Raw genomic sequence first — 21,574 nt, 5'->3', positions numbered from 1 at the left:
CAATCTAAACAGATACAAGTAAAGAAAATGAAGGAAGAGTGAGGTAAAGAAAAACAATGGAGGAAAGAAGACAAGATGATGAAGTTAAAATTTCAGCAGCTAAAGGAAGGCCTGGGAAAAGAGATGTCTCTCTCCAGAGGCTTCTTAAAGAGTGGGAGGGACTGAATCATATTAATATCAGGAGGCAATGAATTCCAATTCCACAGGTAACTGAAATGGATGAACTAACGAAAATGTGAGACAGCAGATGCATCTCTAAGTCTAACTAGAAGATTGATGTTAAAGGAACACAGAGCTCTGGGAGAAGTAGAAAGAGAAATCATGTAAGAAAATAAATATCTACTAAGGATTCAAAATCTTTACTTGTAATTTACTTTTAAAGAAGATTGCTCAGATTCTCAAAATGCTAAATAATGTCAGTTCCCAAATGAATAGAAGCTTTCTATTCTGAAATGAACATTTCATACCAAGAATGTTCACTACTGTATTTACCTGAATCCAAGGCAAGGTTATTTCCAAGTTCTTTGATGTTAGAAATTAGGGGGTGGTCTTAAATTCAGAGTCCTCTTCTATTTGGATATCTATGCTAATAGACATATTTATACCCATTCCATAGAGCTATGGCATTCGATGTAGGCATTCATTTTGAAACCCCCTTCATCTTGAGATGATCAGCATAGTACATTGAGTGGCCCTGTGTGATTAAAAATAAATAAATTCTGTTTCAGTTTGGGATAAGGCAGGGGTTCTTAAATGTGGGTCCCCAGAAGTTGTTGGAATACAACTCCCATCATCCCAGGACATTGTGGCTGGGGATTATGGGAACTGTAGCCCAACAGCATGTGGAGCTTCATGGTTATCCCCCTGGATAAGGGGAAGAATTTGCGACTTCTCTGAAGCAGGCAGATGAGAGGGTGAATAGGAATTAAAGGGTAGGTTGTTTGCTGTCCCATGCGTCCCTCGTGCCCGCACCTGAGGTAACTGCCTCAAACTATGAGAGGAGAGCTTGTCTTGTGGTAGCAAGCATTACTTGTCCCCATAGCCAAACAGGGTCTGCCCTGGTTTCATATGAATGGGAGACTTGATGTGTGAGCCCTGCAAGATATTCCCCTCAGGGGATGAAGGCGCTCTGGGAAGAGCAGAAGATTTCAAATTCCCTCTCTGGCTTCTCCAAGATAGAGCTGAGAGAGATTCCTGTTTCCAGCCTTGAAGAAGCCACTGCCAGTCTGTGAAGACAATACTGAGCTAGATAGACCAATGGTCTGACTCAGTATATGGCCGTTTCCTATGCTCCTACCTCATGGAATGGCTGCCCCTGCTCTTTGCTAAGGGTTCGAATATCCAGCCACTTTGAAAGCTTATTTCTGTCTTCCTAAATACCCACTTTGCACTCACTAGGCCAAGCCATACAAGAGCACTTGTTTCTTTGGGCTGAGTTTCTGGCAGAGGGAGAGACATTGTACTTTGATTCAACGCACTGAGATTGCTAAGTAAAGTTTATCTTCCAGCCAGCCAGCTCAATCAAAACAGCATGTTCTGAGGAGTCCTGTGCAACCCAACAGTATTCCAACGTCCCTATTATACTAATTATTCAGAGCATCATTTTTATGACGCACAGAATGGAAGTTTTAAAATACTGTGTTGACACCCCCCGCCCCCACTTTGTAGTTTTCTGGTCTGCAAAGCAACTGAGGTGGATGATAAAGCTGGGAACATTTTGTGCAGTGAAGTTGGGAGCTTGTCTGGCCTGCACGAGTGTATATATTTGTTATTTTTTAATCCAGTTTTTCCGCCTGACAAGTAAGACCAGAGATGGCCCTTTCATGAGGCAGGGTGAGGCATTCGCCTCAGGCACAAGCACGCCTCGGGCACAAGCACAGTAATTGTAAACTGTGTTAAAATTAAAATAAACAAATATTGCCCTCTCACCACCCCACAGGACCCCCCCACAGGACCCCCCAATGCCTGCTGCCACCATTCTTCTTCACCCCACTGAGATATGCTGTTCATTTACCCCTCTTCACCCCACTGAGGCACACTCTTCTCTCCCCCCCACATGTGAACGAGGCATGCTTCTGCCACCATTTTCTGCCTAGGGGAACCCCAATGGAAATATGATCTTGCCTTCACTTCCCCACTTGCAGGATTTCCAGATGCACCTGGTTGGCCACTGCGTGAAGCAGGATGCTGGACTAGATGGGCCTGTGGCCTGATCCAGCAGGGCTTTTTCTTATGTTCTTAGGTCTGAGAGTGGTCACCTGCTGTTGTTGCCGCTGCGACCACTGCCTTAGCAACATGGTTTGAAGCATGCCCTGAGATTGCCATGCACCTGCCTGCAGATGCAGGATGGAGTCATATTGCCATTTGCCTCAGACAACAAAATGACATGGGCCACTGCTGAGTAAGACACAAATTACATGCTGAGCAGAACTTAACCCTCCTCCCCGCCCCAGGCAAAAAGCAATAGTGCATGATGTTAGGCTCTGGGGGGATTGTGATGAAGGTCCCAGGGGTGGAGCCACCATTGAGCAAATGGGTTCAAAGAATCCGGGCTGTTGCCAGTCAGGGCCGCGCCTGGTGTCCCGCCATGTGCCCTGCCTCTGACCTCAGAGGCAGGGGACACAGCTTCGCTTACAAACAGGGTCACGCTCCCCATTTGAGAGCAAATCCCGGCCAGCGCTGCGATCGCAGGGTGGCTGGGAGCTGCTCTCTCTGCCTTTAAAGGCAGGGAGTGTGTTCCTGGCCAAGCTGTGAATGTGGTGCTGGCCGGTGGGGGAGCGGTTCCGCTTGCAAATGGGGCTGTGCCCCCCCTTTTTGGGAGCAAATACCAGCCAGCGTCCCTTTAAAGGCAGGGAGAGGAGCCCCATTTTGTAAGTGAAGCCATGCCCTCTGCATCTGATGTCAGACACAGGCCGCCGGCTGGCTTCCTCCACCACTGGAAGGTCCATCTGCAGTTGCCAGCAGCTTCTCCGGTGGCTACTCAGGGACAAGCCTTCTCCATTGTTGCCTCAAGGCTTTGGAACATATTCCCTGCCAAAACAAGAGCCTTTCCTTCTCTGACAGCTTTTTAAAGGGCTGTTAAGACACATTCATTCATCTAGGCTTTTAATTAAACTTATAGAATCCATCATTGTTTCAAAATTATTATAATTTCTTTTTTAAAAAATCTGGGCAGTTTCATTTTAAACTGCCCAGAGATGTGAGTTTGGGGCATATATAATATACTAAGTAAATAAATGCCCATTCCCCAGGCTTCAGGTGTTACATTTGTTGCTCTTGGAGATTTTCCGGTTGCTGTTCTGCAAACGTTCTGTGGTGACCACAGCAGGGAAATAGAGCACTCCCCCCAAAATGTGCTGCTTAGCATCAGAGAGCATCACATGTTTTTGTCCCAGAGGGGCAGGGTATCTTCTCACCTAGGCAACTGGACAGTCTACAGCTCCTGAAGCCTTAGCTCAGGGGTAGAGCACCTGCTTTGCATGCAGAAGGTCCCAGGTTCAATCTCCGACATCTTCTCTAGTCAGGGATTTCCCAGGGCTGGGAAAGACTCCTGCTTGAAACTTTGGAGAGACTTTGCCAGTCACTGTAGACTAGGGCTGCACAACTTCAGCCCTTGAGCTATTTGGGGGCTACAGCTCCCAACATGTCCAGCCACAGTGGGCAGTCATGAGGGTTCATGGGAGTTGTAGTCCAACATCTGCAGGAGGGTCATTGTGCAGTGTAGACCCGGGATTCTCAACGTTGGGTCCTCAGATGTTCTTGTACTTCAACTCCCATAATCTCCAACCACAAGCCACTGGGGCTGGGGGATTTTGGGAGTTGAAGTCCAACAACATCTGGGGACCCAACGCTGAGAATCCCTGGTGTAGCCATTACTAAGCTAGATGGACAAAGAGTCTGCCGTGGTATAAGGCAGCTTCCTATTTCCCTGGTTCTTCCTGATGGTAGGGATAGCATTTGAAGACTCTTAGGGGATGATCCATGTGTATGAATAAGCACATTATGGAGATGAAAACTAAATTATAAAATCATTATGCCATTTTCCTTAACTGCAGCCAACATTTACAGTATATGTAAACAATCGCTGTATCAGCATACAACATTGCACTTGCATAATTACAGTGATCATATGTACTATGGATGGAAGCCACATTGCAAACAGAGGCTGACATCCTGACTACATTTACTAGAGGAGCTCCTATGGAAATTGGGTGGACCTTTTGAGTAATTCCAGAGTTGCACTGTTGTGTAATTTAGTCAGGATGTCAATCATAACCTATTTATTTAGGTTTTGGCATTGAAGAAGAGCAATGTCTAATAAATGGTCCTGGCGATTTTTTCCCCACCAAGCAACTCAAATTCTGTAGACAACATAATTAAATGAATCAGTGCAATATATAACATTTATTTGGTATGGGGGCATAATTATTATTGTCCTGCCTTCTTTTTTGAAGTCTATGTAGGAGGAGTCTGTGGTCTATATTTCCCTCTCTAAGTTCAGAGTGTTTCTACCTGGTGTTGGGCTCTCAGGATAGAGTGGGGATTGTGTTTGTGTACCACCCACCCTGCAGTCCAGCATTATCTCTGCCTGGGCTCATGGAGGTGGTCTTGGTCCTGGTATTGAGGACTCCCAGGAGGATTGTTCTGGGTGACTTCAGCTGCAGCTGCCTTGTCTGGGGTGGCTCAGGACTTTGTGGCTGCCATGATGACCATGGGGCTGTCCCAACATGTTATTGGCCCAACACATGAATTGGGCAATCTCATGTGTTGAGATCTGCTTTGCTCAACTGGGCAGGAGGATGATGATCTGAAAGTGAGGGATATGTCATCTATGCCCCTGTCATGGTGGGTAGGGAAGTGCACAGAACCACGGAGGCACGGTCTGGCACTGGGGGGTGTCTGGCTTTAAGGGCCAGACACCCCCCATTACAGCCTAGGCAGGACCAGAAAAGAGTGAGAGAGAAGCCGGTACTGAAGCAGCTGTGGTTCATTTTCTGCCCCTCCCGTTCATTAGCAAAAGGAAGTGATCCCACCATTAGGAGTGTGCACGGAACCAGTCCGGGGCCATGTAAGAGGCCTCCGAACCGGCTCAGAATTAGGCCGGTCCGGTGGTCCTGCGGGGGGGGGGTGAGTCTGACTTTAAGGGCAGGGGGGTAGTACTTACCCCTTCCACCGCTTTCCCCCCTCCGGCGCTCCACTTTGGTGCAAAGTTTTTGGGGTGGCAGAGTTCCTCCCTGCCGCCCCTGCCGCCATCATTGTCCGGAAAAAGGGGAAGTTGCTGCCATGCATGTGCCCGTCGTGACGCACGGGCACCTGTTGCCACCGCCACGCACGCTGCACACATCGCACGTTGCGTGTGTGACATCACACACGCAACGTGTGACGTGTGTGGCACACACGCACAGCGGCGATGGGCGCTCACGCGCTGCGACGAGCGCATGCGTGGCGGCAACTTCCCCTTTTTCTGGACAACAATGGGGGCAGGGGCGGCAGGGAGGAACTCTGCCACCCCAAAAACTTTGCACCAAAGTGTAGCACCGGAGGGGGGAAAGTGGCAGGAGGGGTAAGTACTACCCCCCTGCCCTTAAAGTCAGACTCACCCCCCCCCCCGCAGGACCACCGGACCGGCCTAATTCTGAGCCGGTTCGGAGGCCTCTTACATGGCCCCGGACTGGTTCCGTGCACACTCCTAATGGTGGGATCACTTCCTTTTGCTAATGAACGGGAGGGGCAGAAAATGAACCACAGCTGCTTCAGTACCGGCTTCTCTCTCACTCTTTTCTGGTCCTGCCTAGGCTGTAATGGAGCCCAGTCATTTGTCTGGTAGGGGAAAGATTCCCTCCAGCTCATTAGCACGGGCTACTTCTGTATGAACCCCTAGTTCTAGGGTATCTATGATACAATCACCTAATGCAGTGGTTCTCAGCCTTAGGTCCCCAGATGATGTCCCCAGCCACAATGGCTAGTCCCTGACTCAATGTTTGCATGAGTTTTCCACTGAGACCGAGTCTCATGAGTCTCTGTTCTTTCCCATTGCAGTTTGTTAATGGCATGAGTGGACACAATGAAATGAAAGACCTGTCTTTCTCTTTTGATTTTGGTCTTGCTTAAACAGTCTGCAGAATCAAGTGTTCAAGCTTTTTCTTGGGCTATACCACTTTGGGCTTTGGTGAGAACTCCATTTCTGAACATTCCTCCCAGGGGATAGAAAACTTCCATGCATGGAGAAAATCCAGATACCATGGAGCAGGGTTCAGCCTAGCCTTTTCCATTTTTCAAAATGCATAGAAGGGGCTTTCAAACATGCAGACCCTCCTAAACTGCGGTCTGAAATGGTATACTCCAGGAAAAGCTTTTAACACTCTGTTGTCCGGAATATACATGCTGGCCCATAGTTGTTCAGGGTTTTGAACAGCTGCTTTAGTTCCCTCCAGAAAACTTATGGTAACCATTGGTGAGCTCTTGATCAGGGGTGTAGCTATAATTCAGTGGATGGGTTCAAAGAACCCCGAGCTCCTGAGGGCCCCCCAACTCCAACCCTCCCTATGTTTACATTATCTCCCTCTCTCCAAGGGGGCCACCGGATCTAAACATACTGATCCTGATCTAAACATAAATGCTTGAAATCAGCTTAACAGATACACTTTGTGGATAATAATCTGATAATACTTTGAATATAGTAGGATTCGAGTGTAAGTTTGAGTATTGTGGGTCCTTTGGAAATGTTGAGAAGAAAGTATCAAAACAATTCTACGGTGTGGTTCTTCCTTTCTTTAAGGCACCAAACCTGCAATCTTTTGTTAATAAATATCATAGACGGATATAATCAAAGAGTGGCTTTCTCACTCTCCTTGCCTCCCGCTCTCGGTTTTTTTAAACTGTAAGATGGATTTTTTTTTTTTTTAAAAGGGGGAAAAATCCCAGCACAGTGATGAGGCCTTAAAATGTACAGCAAGTCTCTCTCATTTTCCTTCTTTCCTGGCAATGTGCCACTTTGCACATTGTGTTACTGGCATGCTTTAATTAGCCCTAGTTCATACTTTAGAATAATGGTCTGCAAAATGTTAGATGCAGTTGTTAGGAGGAAGAGTTGCATCTTTATCAGCAGACACCTCTTTGTTAGCATACAGAAGCTGTCAAGGCAACAGAGGGGTACTTCATATTGTGCAGGGATAAACAATCGGTAGCCCAAGCCTTCAGACCTCCCGATTCTAAGGACAGCCCGGAAAACATCCACTGTTTTCTCCCATGCAAGCTGAAACACAGGCAAAGATCTCTCTAATGTTTTCCTCTACAGCAAGGGTCCTCAAACTTGGGTCCTGAGATATTGTTGGACTACAATACGCATAATTCCCAGCCACAATGGCCAAAGGCCATTGTGACTGGGGATGCAGGAAGTTGTAGTTCAGCAGCAGCCAAGGACCCAAGTTTGAGGACTAGGGGTCTGCACGGACAGATTTTTGCCGTTCGGTTTGAATTTGGGCCGAACCGTGGGTCCGGGAACTGGTTTAGTTGAACCGACCCGCCAGGCCGGCCCGTCTGACCAAACCAGCTCGAAACAGTTTGGTGGTTCAAGGGGCTAAACTTGTAAAAGGGAATCCGGTGAGGATTCTCCTTTTACAAGCAAAGGGGAATCCTGACTTGAAAAGGCTTCTAAAGGACAGCCAGGGGGTGGCTGGCAGCAGTGAGAGGGCATCTTTTAAAAGTAGATGTAAGGTGCTTACCAGTCCGGCGGTGGTGGCCACCACTCCTTGAAGCCCCCCTGGCACAGACCCAGTACTCCCCCAGCAGCCTGCCCACACGGAGGCAGCATAGTTCCAGCTTCCGCGGATGTGTGGAGGCCGTTTGCGTGACCACTGGATTCCCCTTCAGAAGCATACTCCCTCGGACTGTTGGACTGAGTTGAACCAGGTCGAGCTGGTTCAATCTAATGGACCAGACTGGGCAGTCAGTTCAACCAAACCATTTTGTGGACTGGCGGTTCAGCTTGAATTTGTTCTGAATTTGAGCCAAACCACAAAGATCGGTCCGTGCACACCGCAACTTCCCAAATTCTCTAGGAGTTAAATCTCCGAGTGGCAAGTGAATGCATCTGGTCTGTGAAGCACATGCACATTGATTCATGCGCATGACCATTAAGGCACCCTGCAGAGCACAGCCTGCAGCTGTTGAGGAACATTTTGAACTGTGGATGACTTACTGTTGACATATGTCTTCAAGTATGTCTTCAGCTAGAAGAATAAACATCCTTAGTTTTGAAATTTGTAGGGGACAAGCTATTACAGAATATACAGTTATAGCATAAAGTGTACAGCAGTGTGTCATAGCTGGGGTGGGGGCCCAGGGTATTTCAAGCATGCCCATCTTTTCATCTATGAAATGCTGGTATGATTATCAAGAGAGGAACACAGGAAGCTGTCTTATACCGAATCAGAGCCTTGGCCATTCTTGCTCAATATTGTCTAAACTGACTGGCAGCAGCTTCTCCAAGGTTTCAGGCAGCAGCCTTTCCTGGCCCTACCTAGAGATGCCAGAGATTGAACCTGGAACCTTCTGCATGCAAAGCTGATGCTCTACCACTGAGCTACAGTCCCATCCCTATAATCATAGCATCGAGCAGAGATTGCCAGAAGAATTTCCAGATTTTGAAAAAGAAACTACCATCTTTATTGCAAAACAAAGAACACTGGGAAAAATAAATTCATCCAGAGGTATCTGATTTGCATAATATATTCCAGTTGAAAAATCATGGGAGTGGGTGGGTTTCTAGCTTTTGTCTTTGCTTTTAAAAACAAGCAAGCAAACAAAAAATTACAAGGGGTAGCAGAACATACAGCATGCCCATAGTATAGACTCTGGAGTTATTTACAATCTTCACAGAATCTATTACACAAGTATCAAATAAAAGTAGCATAGAAAGTCTGTAGGGAGTCTAAAAATATACATCCAGCCCAGTCTTGCGTTGACGAAAGAGTGTACAGATTGTACGGAAGGAAAATCACTGTGGAGAAATAAGCCAGAGATCCAGAAGGTCTCTTTCAATGATGAGCTCCAGTAATTGGCACGAAGGGCAATTTTTTGTTCATCATTGGTGTAATCACAAGCACTGTACTTCAAAGAGGCATGTTCTCCCCACTGTAAAATCTGTTAAGTATTGTTACTGTTTGAGATAACGCAAATCAAATAAGAGATAGCTCAGGGATAAAAGGAAATTGATTGATTTCAACTTGCTTTTTTTACTAGAGCGTGTTATATTCATTCGTTCAGTGCTGTGTTAGTAAGAACTTGGCAGGACCATTTAGAATCTCCTCCTCCTCCTCCTCCTTTTTTAAAAACACCCCTTCCCATATATTCTCTCTCCAGGCTTCTTTGTCCTTCGAAGCATCAAGAGGATTTTGAACAAAGATGGCAATAGGGAATGCAGTATAGAGGCATTCCTTCTGAGGTCATCTGAATGTTCAGCTTTGGAAGCTGCCTTATACTGATCCACATCATTGGTCCACCTAGCTCAGTATCGTCTCCAAGTGATTGTCAGCAGCTCTCCAAGGATGGGGAAAGGACTGTAGCTCCACAGCTAACTCTCCAGTGGCCTCGATTCTCCGGAAATTGACATCCATTTGCTGGGAGGGTGGGCCTTTCCAAATAAGGGGGAAAGCCCAGGAACTTCACGCACAGCCACCTACTGGAGAGGAGAAAGCTTTGTTCTGTTGGTTAGTCTGTCCCAGGAGTGCCCTGAGGAAGCAGCAGGCTGAGAACTGCTGGGGATATAGGAAGGTTGATGCAGCCTGTAAGTAATAAGTTAGGATCAGTCAGTTAAATGCATCAGGGAAGTTATTTTTGTTCTACTGATTGCCTGGAATCTGCATTGTCAGGTTAATGAAAACTCTCTTACAATCTGTTTTATGAAAAGACAGTTGTTCTTATTCAGAGGTGTTCTTACCCCCAGACCTTGGGGCCCTGGTCTGTGGCCTCCAAGGTCCAGGCTCCCCCCAAAGGCCTAGGGGACCCCCTCCTGCCACCACCCCACCCCACACGCACCCTGCCGCTGCCCTGCAGTGCCGAACCATGGCACCGAAAACTTCAATAATTCTAGCTGCCATGTGCATGGATGGGGTGCGTGGGTGTGTGTGTGGGTGAACCTAAGAGGCCTCCCCCCACGCCCATGGGAGTGGCGGGTGGAGCGGGAGTAGATGCTGGAACTGACCATTTGGCCCAGCAGCCCTTGAGAATTGTGAAGAGCTCCAGTGCACCTGCGCAGTTAGAATAGAGTGTCGCAAGCCTGTGGCGTTGGGGCTTGTAACACTCTACTCCAACTGCACAGGCGTGCTAGAGTGCCTCACTTTCTCAAGGGCCACTGGGCCAAATGGTCAGGCCGAGCGACTGCTCCTGTTCCGCTTGCCGCTGCCACCACGGGGGTGGGGGAGGCCTGCTTGGCTCACCCCCTATCCCCCAGCTGTGCACATGGCAGCTAGAATTTTCTAAGTTATCAGGGCAGCGGCGGCATGCTTCTGGGGAAGTCCTCCACTGGAGGCTTTCAAAAAATGCAGGTTCTCTTTATTCTAAACCTTTTTAAAAAACCTAACTTAAAAAAAAAAACCTCGTGGTGGGAGGGGGGTGCATGCTCTGAGGCCCTTCAGGTCTGGGCACCAAAATTACCTAGGTGTGCCCCTACATACCTGTATTCTTATTGCATACCTTTTTTTTCTTTTTAATCTGCTAATAAATCCTTGTTGCTGAAATGTGCTACTTTTCATTTTGGGTCTCCCTTAGTCACACACCTTTGGAGGCCTAGGACTGCTCAGCCCTTTTTTGGGAGGGTTTTACACTGGAAACATATATGGAGTTTCCCCACACCGTTTCCCCACACCAAAATAAAGTGGATGGTGGCAGCCTACTGTGAATTCCTTGCAGACAAGAATTCAACCCCAGTGAACTCCCCCCCCCCCCCACTGGCTCTGGTAGGAGTCATGACAGATGGTTATTAGCTGAGATAAAAGCTGCCAGTTTTTCTGGGAGGGCTTTGGATATTTCTGGGAGAACAACACTTCTCAAGTCAAGCCACTGAAGAAGACCAGCTTCAGGTCGAAACGCATCTGGCTGTTGGCTCGTATGGAAACTCTGTGGAGTCTCTGCTCACAAGAAACCTATTTATCACTCCTTGGTGACTGACACTATTCATTTTATTGCAGAGATTCTGATTTATGCCCCTTTCTGGAAAAACTGACCATCTTATACAATTATGTATAACTCTGGCTATATGGCAGTGAGCATGAAAGCTATTTAGGATTTGTTCTATGGTGTATATATTAACCATTAGGTGTGGCATGAATAGTTTTTATGCCTAGATTGTGACTTTTTTATATTTTCGTTTCTATTGTGAGATGAGATAGTATTAAAACATTTATGGATTTGTTGCATATACATATTAAGGCTGTTCTCACAACATGGCTGCCTGGGTTACCCCAGGCAGCTCATGTGGTCCGGAGTGCCGGGAGAGGAGCGTTCCCGGTTGCTCCAAAGGGGAGTAGCCTGATTTTTTAACTCTGTGTTTGTTTTTTTTGGTTCATTGATTGAGTGCTGTCAGGTCAGTGTTGACTCATGATGATGATGATGATGATGATGATGATGATGATGATAATAAATAATACGCTAGATCGTAAGACCAGGAAAATAATGACCATCAATCATGCTCTGCGCCCCCGCAGTGATGTAGATAGGCTATACCTCCCTCGCAGCTCAGGTGGAAGAGGAATGCTGCAAGTCCATCAAACAGCAGAGGAGGAGAAAAGAGGCCCTGCAGAATATATCAAAGTCAGTGAAGAAGATGCACTTAAAAGGGTCAATAATGCGTGATCAAGAAAGAACAAGTCAAAAACCGAGCAGAAAAATGGAAAAATAAGCTACTGCATGGTCAATATTTGCACAATATAGGTGGAAAATCAGACATCACCAAGACCTGGCAATGGCTTAAGAATGGCAACTTGAAGAAAGAAAGAGAGGGTTTAATACTGGCTGCACAAGAACAGGCACTAAGAACAAATGCAATAAGAGCAAAAGTAGAAAAGTCAACCACAAACAGCAAGTGCCGCCTTTGTAAAGAAGCAGATGAAACCAAGGACCACCTAATCAGCTGTTGTAAAAAGATCGCACAGACTGACTACAAACAAAGGCATGACAAGGTAGCAGGGATGATACACTGGAACATCTGCAAAAAATACAAGCTACCTGTAGCCAAAAATTGGTGGGACCATAAAATTGAAAAAGTTGAAGAAAATGTTGATGTAAAAATATTATGGGACTTCCGACTACAAACAGACAAACATCTGCCACACAATACACCAGATATAACTGTAGTCGAGAAGAAAGAAAAACAAGTCAAAATAATCGACATAGCAATACCAGGGGATAGCAGAAAAGAAGAAAAAGAAATAGAAAAAAATCACCAAATACAAAGATCTACAAATTGAAATTGAAAGGCTGTGGCAGAAAAAGACCAAAATAATTCCAGTGGTAATTGGCGCCCTGGGTGCAGTCCCAAAAGACCTTGAAGAGCACCTCAACACCATAGGGGTCACAGAAATCACCATCAGCCAATTACAAAAAGCAGCTTTACTGGGAACAGCCTATATTCTGCGACAATATCTATAACAACAGCAACAACATTGACAATAAAATTCAGCCATCCCAGGTCCTTGGGAAGGACTCGATGTCTGGATAAAACAAACCAGTCAGTAACACCTGTCTGACTGTGTAAACAAGAAATAATAATAATAATTCGATTTCTATACCACCCTTCCAAAAATGGCTCAGGGTGGTTTACACAGAGAAATAACAAACAAATAAGATGGAACCCTGTCCCCAAAGGGCTCACATTCTAAAAATAAACATAAGATATACACCAGTAACAGTCACTGGAGATACTGTGCTGGGGGTGGATAGGGCCAGTTACTATCCCCCTGCTAAATAAAGAGAATCACCACATTAAAAAGGTGCCTCTTTGCCAAGTTAGCAGGGGTCTTAGCAACCACATAGATAGATTCTCTCCAGGATGATCTGTCTTCAGCTTGGCTTTAAGGTCTCTCAGTGGTGCATTCATTGCTGTCATAATCCAGTCCATCCACCTTGCTGCTGGTCGTCCTCTTCTTCTCTTTCCTTCAACTTTTCCCAGTATTATGGACTTCTCAAGAGAGTTGGGTCTTCGCATAATGTGTCCGAAGTATGATAGTTTGAGCCTGGTCATTTGTGCCTCGAGTGAAAATTCTGGATTGATTTGTTCTATGATCCATTTGTTTGTTTTCCTGGCTGTCCATGGTATCCTCAAAAGTCTTCTACAACACCAAAGTTCAAAAGTGTCAATACTTTTCCCATCTTCCTTCTTCAAAGTCCACCTTTCGCATCCATAGTGTGTCATGGGAAAAGCCATTGTCCAAACGATTCTAATCTTTGTAGGTATAGACACGTCGCGGCCTCTAAATATCCTTTCCAAGGCCTTCATTGCAAACCCACCATGTGCTAGTCTGTGGTGTATTTCTTGACTGCTGGATCCTTGACTGTTGACGGTTGATCCTAAGAGGCAGAAGCTATCCACCACTTCAATGTCTTCATTATCAATTCTGAGGCTGGTTGCTGTACCTGTTGAAATTAGTTTAGTCTTCTTTACATTCAGTCGTAGTCCCATTTTTTTCACTGTGTTAACCCAGTGTTTAGCCAAGGGTAAACAAACCAGAGGTTCGTTTAACATCAGTAGGCGAGGCTTCCCCCTGGCCTGCCGCCATTTCCGGCAATGAGCCGGAGTGTGTGTGTGGAGGAGAGGCCACACGTGTGGCATGAGGCATCCTGGGATGTGGGAGGGGGAAATTCTCACAGCTCTTGCCACCGCTGTTCCACTGCTCATGTGAGTGCATGGCGCAGTGGAGGGCAGGATGGCGGCCGCTCGTGTGCTGGCCTGCTTTCCTGTCTTCCCCGCAGCCCTTGGAAGTGGCCATGTTTATGACCTCATTATCTTGGATGTTTACATTGTGTTTATTGAGGCTTTTTGAATCTGGGTATCACAAGTTCCCATTTTAATTGTGTTGCAGGCACAACAGGAGACAAGAGTCTTACCATAACAGATCTTTTATTATAGGCTTGATGTGACACAACTGCATCACTTCCCTGCTTCTTTCTGTGAAAGGGAGAGGCTTAATAGCACATTCCCTTCATGGCCGTTTGTGTCCCAGCTCCCTCTGGGACTGGGGTGCCCCAGACAGATAGCTTCTAGCTGGCTGAGGGAGTGCATCCCTTTTGGGCTGCTGCTCAGATGTATCTCCGGAGCTTTCTCTGGATGCATTCTTCTGGAATACTCAGTGGTGAGAAGGCTCCTGCCGAGGGCATAAAGCCATCTTATTTATTTATTATTTCTCTGTGTAAACCGCCCTGAGCCATTTTTGGAAGGGCGGTATAGAAATCAAATTATTTATAATAATAATAATAATATAATAGTAATAATAAAGAGGTGAGCCAAACAGCCCCAGCCCTGTGGCTCCACCTGACCTCCTCATACTTGGTCAGCCCAAATGAGATTTCCGCAGGGTCCGAATGGGGCTTTGGTGCATGTGCTGGTGCGCAGGGCTTGGCCCAGGTTGCTCTCCTCCCTTGGTCTGGTTTCACACCATCTGACACCTTCAGTAAATGTTGGATACTTTCTTATTATATTTTCTGTTTTCTGGTGAGTTGAAAATCTGGTTTTGTGCTAAAGAGCAGGTCTCAGTCCTGCACTGGTATTTCAGATCTTCACCAGAAGTCTGAGCTTAATTTATTTTGGAAAGGTTTCTTTTTTTAAAGTTTGGGAGGCAGGAAGGCAGGCTGGCTTCCTTTATTTGAAGAATGAGTTTTTTTAAAGCTGCACAGGTTTATATAGGCAAGTCTGAGCAGATTAAGAATGGCTTAGTTTGTAGATGTCTCATCATTTACATATGACTTGGTAGAAAGGATTGGCTTTTAAGTATTGCTTTATTTTTGTTTTGTTTTATATCATGCAGACATTTCATGCTAGGCAAATAGATTTATTTAAACAAATATTTTCGCTTGACGGATGGGCTTATTCAATACAAATACCATTTGCTTAATGGAATATACCCATTCTAATCACCTGAAAGAGGCGAGCAGCAGAGGAAGGTGTGGGGGGAGAAGAGAGATATGTGTGAAACGGTCTTGGCCACCACCAAAAATAATGGTCCTGTGTTTTTTAAGCCTACTTTTCAGCTTATGAGATCACCCGGTGGAAACGCACACACACTGTGTGTGTGTCTGTGTGTGTCCGTGTCCCTATCAACTTCGCAATGCCTGGACTAATATGAACCAAATTCAAAGTGGGAACTGATTTGAATCGAATTTGCTGCAGCTGTAGGTACACATAGGGGCACCTCAATAGCGTAGTGTCTGATGATGTCATCCTCCCCGATTCAAGGTGCTGAGCGTGTGTACGTTTGAGGTGCAAATGTGCTAACTTGTGGACTGTCACTCTAACTAATTTGAACCAAATTTGCTACAGTTGTAGTGCGTGACACATAGGAACACCTAAATGGGATGGTTTGTGGTGATGATGATATCCACCCCAATTCAAGATGGCGTATGCATGTACATTCTAGTGGGCTCCTAACCATCTAACTGATTTGAATCAGATTTGGAACTGTTGTAATTCCAAACACATAGGCACACCTCAATGTCATAGATTGTAATGATGTCATCCACCCCATTCAAGATGGTGGACAAATGAACGTTTGAGGCTTAACTGGGCTAACTTATGAATTGCCTAACCAATTTGAACCAAATTTGCTACAGCTGTAGCACACGAATTTGCTACATATAGGAACTGCACAAGGGCATAGTTTGTGATGATGTCATGCATTCCATTCACGATGGTGGACATGTGAACATTTGAGATGCAAGTGGGCTACCATGTGGACCGCCTAACCAATTTGAACCAAATTTGGTGCAGTTATAGTAAGTGACACAAAGGGACAGCTCAACGTCATAGTTTGTGATGATGTCATCCACCTCAATTCAAGATGGCAGATGCATGAGCATTTGAAGTGCAAGGGGTACAGTTGTAGGGATACATAGGGACACCTGAAAGGCATAGTTTGTGATGATGTAATCCACCCCAATTTAAGATGGCAGATGTGTGAGCATTTGATGCGCAGGTGGCATAACTTGTGAACTGCCTAACTGATTTGGACCAAATTAGTCCAGTTGTAGGCTTAGTGAAAGGAAAGTAGGCAGATTAGTTCTTACCAGAACACCTTGTTTTTTTAAATCAGGTTGCTACAGATCAGGGATGGCCATCCTGCTGCTCTCCTGCTGCTGTTGAACTACAACTACCATCATCCCAGCTAGGAAGGATGGGTGTTTTAGTCCAATAACAGTTGGAGAGCCTTAGTTTTGCTTTCCCTGCTGTGGAGTAAGTGACCTTTGTCCCAGCTGAATAAGGAGCCCTGTAAGTCAGGTACAGCTCAGTTGTCTGAGATTATACACATATTTGGGAAGAATGAATAGAGGACAGGGCAAGTGGGTCGATTCCAGGTGTTCCGCTTCACATATTCATTTGTACCTGAATGAATGAATATGATTAATATTTACCCTATTCAAGCACTAGGGCATTTCACACAATCATAATTAGGGTAGGAGAAGCCTCCTACCCTAGTTTGGGAGCTGGGCACACTCCCATGTTGTGATTGTATGTGAGTTAAAAACAAGGTCACAGGTGGTGGCCATGATTGTGTGATAAGCAGCTGCTCGGTCAGAGGGCTCCCTCCTACCCAGCAGCTGTACTCAGGTCTTTACTGTGGTAGGACCCAGCTGCTGCTTAGCACATGATCACTGCCAGCTCCTCCAACCTTGTTTGTAACTTTGTAAATCATGCATGATCACAAAATGGAGCACACAAAGCTCCCGAAGTAGAGTAGGAGGTGTCTCCTACCTAATTATGATCATGCGAATTGCTGTACTGTGCTATATCTGTGTCCCGATGTTTGTACAAATGTACATGTTATTGTGTGAATGACTGTACCTCAATTCACTTTAAGAGTGAACTTGGGGGGGGGGGTACAGGCCCCCTGAAATGCAGGATACAGATAGGAAGTATATTGCTGCACCTGCCTTCAACATAACATGTGAATAACAGTACCTGCGTACAGATCTGTACCTGTGTCCACTGAACACAGACTGGATGAGTGTGGAACATAATATGTGAATAGGGCTATTGTGCTTCATTACAGTGGTCCAATAACAAGGATTATCGACGCCAAAGATTTGTTGATGCGTATTTTGTGGTCACCACAACCCAGCAGGGAGAAGTGCCGATAGAAATTTCCTCTAAAAGGGAGCTACATTTCATTCAAGGAGGGAGAGAGAGGGCGGGGGGAAGAGGATTGACAGAAAGCAATATCTCCCTATAAATGAACAGACCTGGGTTTACTAAACATAATGGCTGTGGGAGTAATAAAATATCAGATCATCAGATAATTGAGAGAACAGCAAGGACTGCCAAATGACTTTCCTTCCAGGCACAAATATGTTTAAATGCATAAAGAGATATGGCTGCCTTTGTAACCATCTCAGAGTACGATGTTTGCAGGAAAACCATAAAATAGAAGAGTATAGGGATTTTTTGTTGGTTTTTAATTTTTAAAAGGAGCTGTTTCAGTCGTTGCTTTCCGTGCTGGTGAAATGGGTTCTCAAAAGGACCAGGGAGTGGTTCCTACATTCATGTTCTCTACTACGTAGCCTTTGATGATTTTGATAGTATGCTGTGTGAAAAGGCGGCATTAAAAATGCCGGCTGACATACTGTAGACTAATATGTCAGCCTAGTAACCTTATGCTTGCTCAGTGTGTATAATTGGTGCAAATGCATAATTTTCACAAATTGCAGAGATAAGAGCAAGCCCATTAAACATATGGGCTTACTCTCATGTCATAAAATTTTTCAATTTGCGCAGATTTCACAAACACAACATTTTTAGGCTCATGCACTCTTGCATAGTATATCAGTCACTAGATTTGAGGTGATGTGAGGTGATGGTGGCCCTTTCTCTCCATGTGCACCCCACTCCCAATCCTCTGCTTTACCTGAAGCCATCCACAACTGCTTTCCCTGATAAAAGAAAGCCTAAAGGAAAAATAATATCGGAATATGGCCGACATGTTCTGCAGCCTAACTTGGGCAGTGCCGATCCACCTGCGCAGCTGCAGGGTCCTAGCAAATCAAGACCACAAAGACATAAAGCAGCACATCTGCACTTTAGAAAGGCTACTTAGATCAGAAGTACATTGCTGACAGTTCACAGTAAGCACTTCCTGAGTGCAGGTGCAATACTTTGGGTATTTGTGCTCTTACTCTTTGGAAGAGTACAGGAAAACTTTGGTATTTATGGAGGTTCAGGTCCTCGACATTGCCACAAATAAGGAACCTGCGGATACTGGGCCATTACAGGCAATGTAATAATGGGGGTTAAGTTCCAAAATGGGCCAAAATTGGGGTGGGTGGGTGGCGCTAAATAAAGTGCCCTACCATGGTCAACGAGCCTCCAGCACTCCAGCAATGCATCCCCAAAGCAATCCAATCTTCCCTATGAAAAATTGTGGATTTTGGACTTTTTAAAAACAAAATGAGCCACAAAATGGCTCAGATGCACAAAATGGTAGCTGGAAATGACCTCCGCAGTCCTTTCCAGCTGCCTCTGATCTGCGGATTCACAGATGTAACCCAATTTTTGCCAGTTTTAATATCCCATATAACAAGGTCGGGTGCTAATTACCAAACCACAGATACGCAAAATCACAAGTGCTGGATCCATGATTAACGAGGTCTTCCTGTACTGATGAACATTAGGGACTTCCCGCCCCCCCTTGCATGAGCAGAAATGTCTTATGGTGGGGTTCTCAAACTTGGGTCCACAGATGTTGTTGGACTGCCACTCCCATCATCCTTCGAGGCCACTGTGGTCACTGATGGTCACTACAGTATGACATTTGCAGACCTACATTTCAGAATCCCTGGTCTAAATCCAAATGCATGGTCCAGGTCCCCCCCCCCCCCACAATTGTAGGCCCATAGACTCATGCACCATTAAAACGTGTCTTGTGGCAGCAAGCATGAATTGTCCCCTTTGCTAAGCAGGGTCCACTCTGGTTTGCATTTGAATGGGAGACTACATGTGTGAGCACTGTAAGATATTCCCCTCAGGGAAGGGGGCCACTCTGGGAAGAGCACCTGCATGCTTGCATGCAGAAGGTTCCAAGTTGTCTCCCTGGCATCTCCAAGATAGGGCTGAGAGAGACTTCTGCCCATAACCTTGGAGAAGCCGCTACCAGTCTGTGTAGACAATACTGAGCAAGATGGACCAAGGGTCTGACTCGGTATAAGGCAGCTTCCTATGTTCCATCTGCAATTTTTCATCCTCCAGTTTCTCATCCTGTGAGGCTAACATGGCAACCATTTCAAGATGATCCTTCCATCAACCTAGAATGTTGTTCTGGTGTTTTCATAATGCCAACATAATGTCATATTTTGTGAGCCTGCAATGGTACAGCAACCAGTACGCTCCTAACTGCGTATTTGTTTGCCACAGATATTAGGACTGGAGCTTTAATCACTCCCCCATATAATGTGAGCGGGCACTGGCTTTGTGTGCTTCGGATTGACATAAATTGGAGTTACCTCCAACTGAGAAGAATCAGACCCATATGTTTCCTGCAAGACTAATGGCACAAATAAGTGCTACTCACACACATTAAGGGCTTACAGAATGAAAAGCAAACAGTCATCAGTGCTGATTCATATACAATGCCAGGAGCAGCACCCATTAGGCATTCGGCACAGGCAGAATTTGGAAAGAGCCTATTGTAGCTGAGAACTAGGTTCAGTGATGTTTCCCCCTATCCTAGCCACTGCCAAATTTCTTCAACTTCAGCAGGGTGTAAACAAAGAGCCAGCTCACTCCTTGACTTAATAGGGTGTGAACTAATCCTGTAGAATGGTATCTTACATGTTGTAAGTCATACAACAGCACAAGTGTTAACGATCACGGAGGGGAAATAGATCTCTCTCTCTCTATCCATTCAGTCGTGTCCGACTCTCAGTCACTCTATGGCTGAGTGCTATATAGTGTAAATATATAATGTAAAGCGGAAGCACCTTCTAAATATAAACCACAGTGATAGGGATGTGAAAACAGGTTTGACGTTGAACATGTTCGATGTTGAACTGGTTCGGTTTGACAGTTCGGGACCAAAGTGAACCACCCCCTGAACTGACCCCCCCCACCAGCTGCCTGTGTGTGTGGGTGTGGGTGGGAGGGCGGTTCATGAGTAATTAAAAGAAAATTTAGTACTTACCTCCTCTGGGGGCTTCTCCAAGGTCGTGTGGGGTGTCAGCGCGTGGGGGTTCCCCCTCCCCTGCCAGCCTTTCTCATGCCAAAAATAGCCCAGTTTGGGTGTTCTTCGGCCCTTTCAGGGCCTTTCCCCTGTTATGGTGGCAATTTTGGAGGCTGCTGTGCATGTGCAATGGGCCTCTCTATGACCGGGTCATGATTTTTGGCATGAGGGAGGCTGGCAGGGGGAGGGGGAAACCTCTGTGGAAACCCACCCCCCCAGCCTCAGAGAAGCCCCCTGGAGGGGGTAGGTACTAATTTCTTTTTAAATCACTCATGACCCCCCCCAACCGAACCCGGGGGGGGGCGGTTTGCTGGGGGTGGCAAAACCGAACTGGTCTGGTCCTGTTTGGGTCCAGTTCCTACTCAAACCAAACCGGACCAGCCGGTTCTATGCACACCCCTACTCAGTGATGCTCTAGCCCAGGGTTTCTTAACCTTGGGCCCCCAGATGATGTTGGACTACAACTCCCAGAATCCCCAGACATGGCCTTTGTGACTGGGGATTCTGGGAGTTGTAGTCCAACAACATCTGGGGTCCCAAGGTAAAGAAACCCTGCTCTAGCCCACTGTTTCCCAACGTTTTTCATCCTGAGCACACTTACTCTGGTTGGGGAAGAGAGCCGGTCTGGTGGTACCAAGCATGAATTCTCCCCTTTGCTAAGCAAAGTCCACCTTGGTTTGTATTTGGATGGGTGACTACATGTGAGTGCTGTAAGATATTTCTCTTAGGCCAGGGCTGTACAACTTTGGCCCTCCTGCAGATGTTGGAGTACAGTACCATAATCCCTGACTATTGGCCACTGTGGCAGGGGATGATGGGAGTTGTAGTCCAAAAACAGAAGGAAGGCTGAAGTTGTACAGGCTTGCCTTAGGGGATGGGGCTGTGGCTCAGTGGTGGAGCATCTCCTTGCAGGCAGAAGGTCCCAAGTTCAATCCCTGGCAGCATCTCCAGATAGATCTAGGAAATACCGTATTTTTCAGACCATAAGACGCACCTGACCATAAGATGCACCCAGTTTTTACCACCCACCCAACCGGCCAACACAAGAAAGCCACCCCCCACACTCCGATGACGGGCCGAATCGGCCCAAACTACAGCTGCCGCCGCCCGCCCACCCACCTTCCCTCCCAGCCGCCCGCCCGCCTTCCCTCCCTCCC

At 46.2% G+C, this 21,574-nt stretch overlaps 1 protein-coding gene across 1 annotated transcript in view; it reads left to right on the top strand.

Moving 5' to 3' along the window:
• PLCXD3 (phosphatidylinositol specific phospholipase C X domain containing 3) overlaps positions 1-21,574 on the top strand; it is a 113,253-nt gene that overhangs the window by 60,756 nt on the left and 30,923 nt on the right. The gene's annotated exons all lie outside the window — the stretch shown is intronic.

Source organism: Hemicordylus capensis, chromosome 2 (genome assembly GCF_027244095.1).
Source record: "Hemicordylus capensis ecotype Gifberg chromosome 2, rHemCap1.1.pri, whole genome shotgun sequence".
NCBI lineage: Eukaryota > Metazoa > Chordata > Lepidosauria > Squamata > Cordylidae > Hemicordylus > Hemicordylus capensis.
This window is presented reverse-complemented; position numbering and strand designations above follow the sequence as displayed.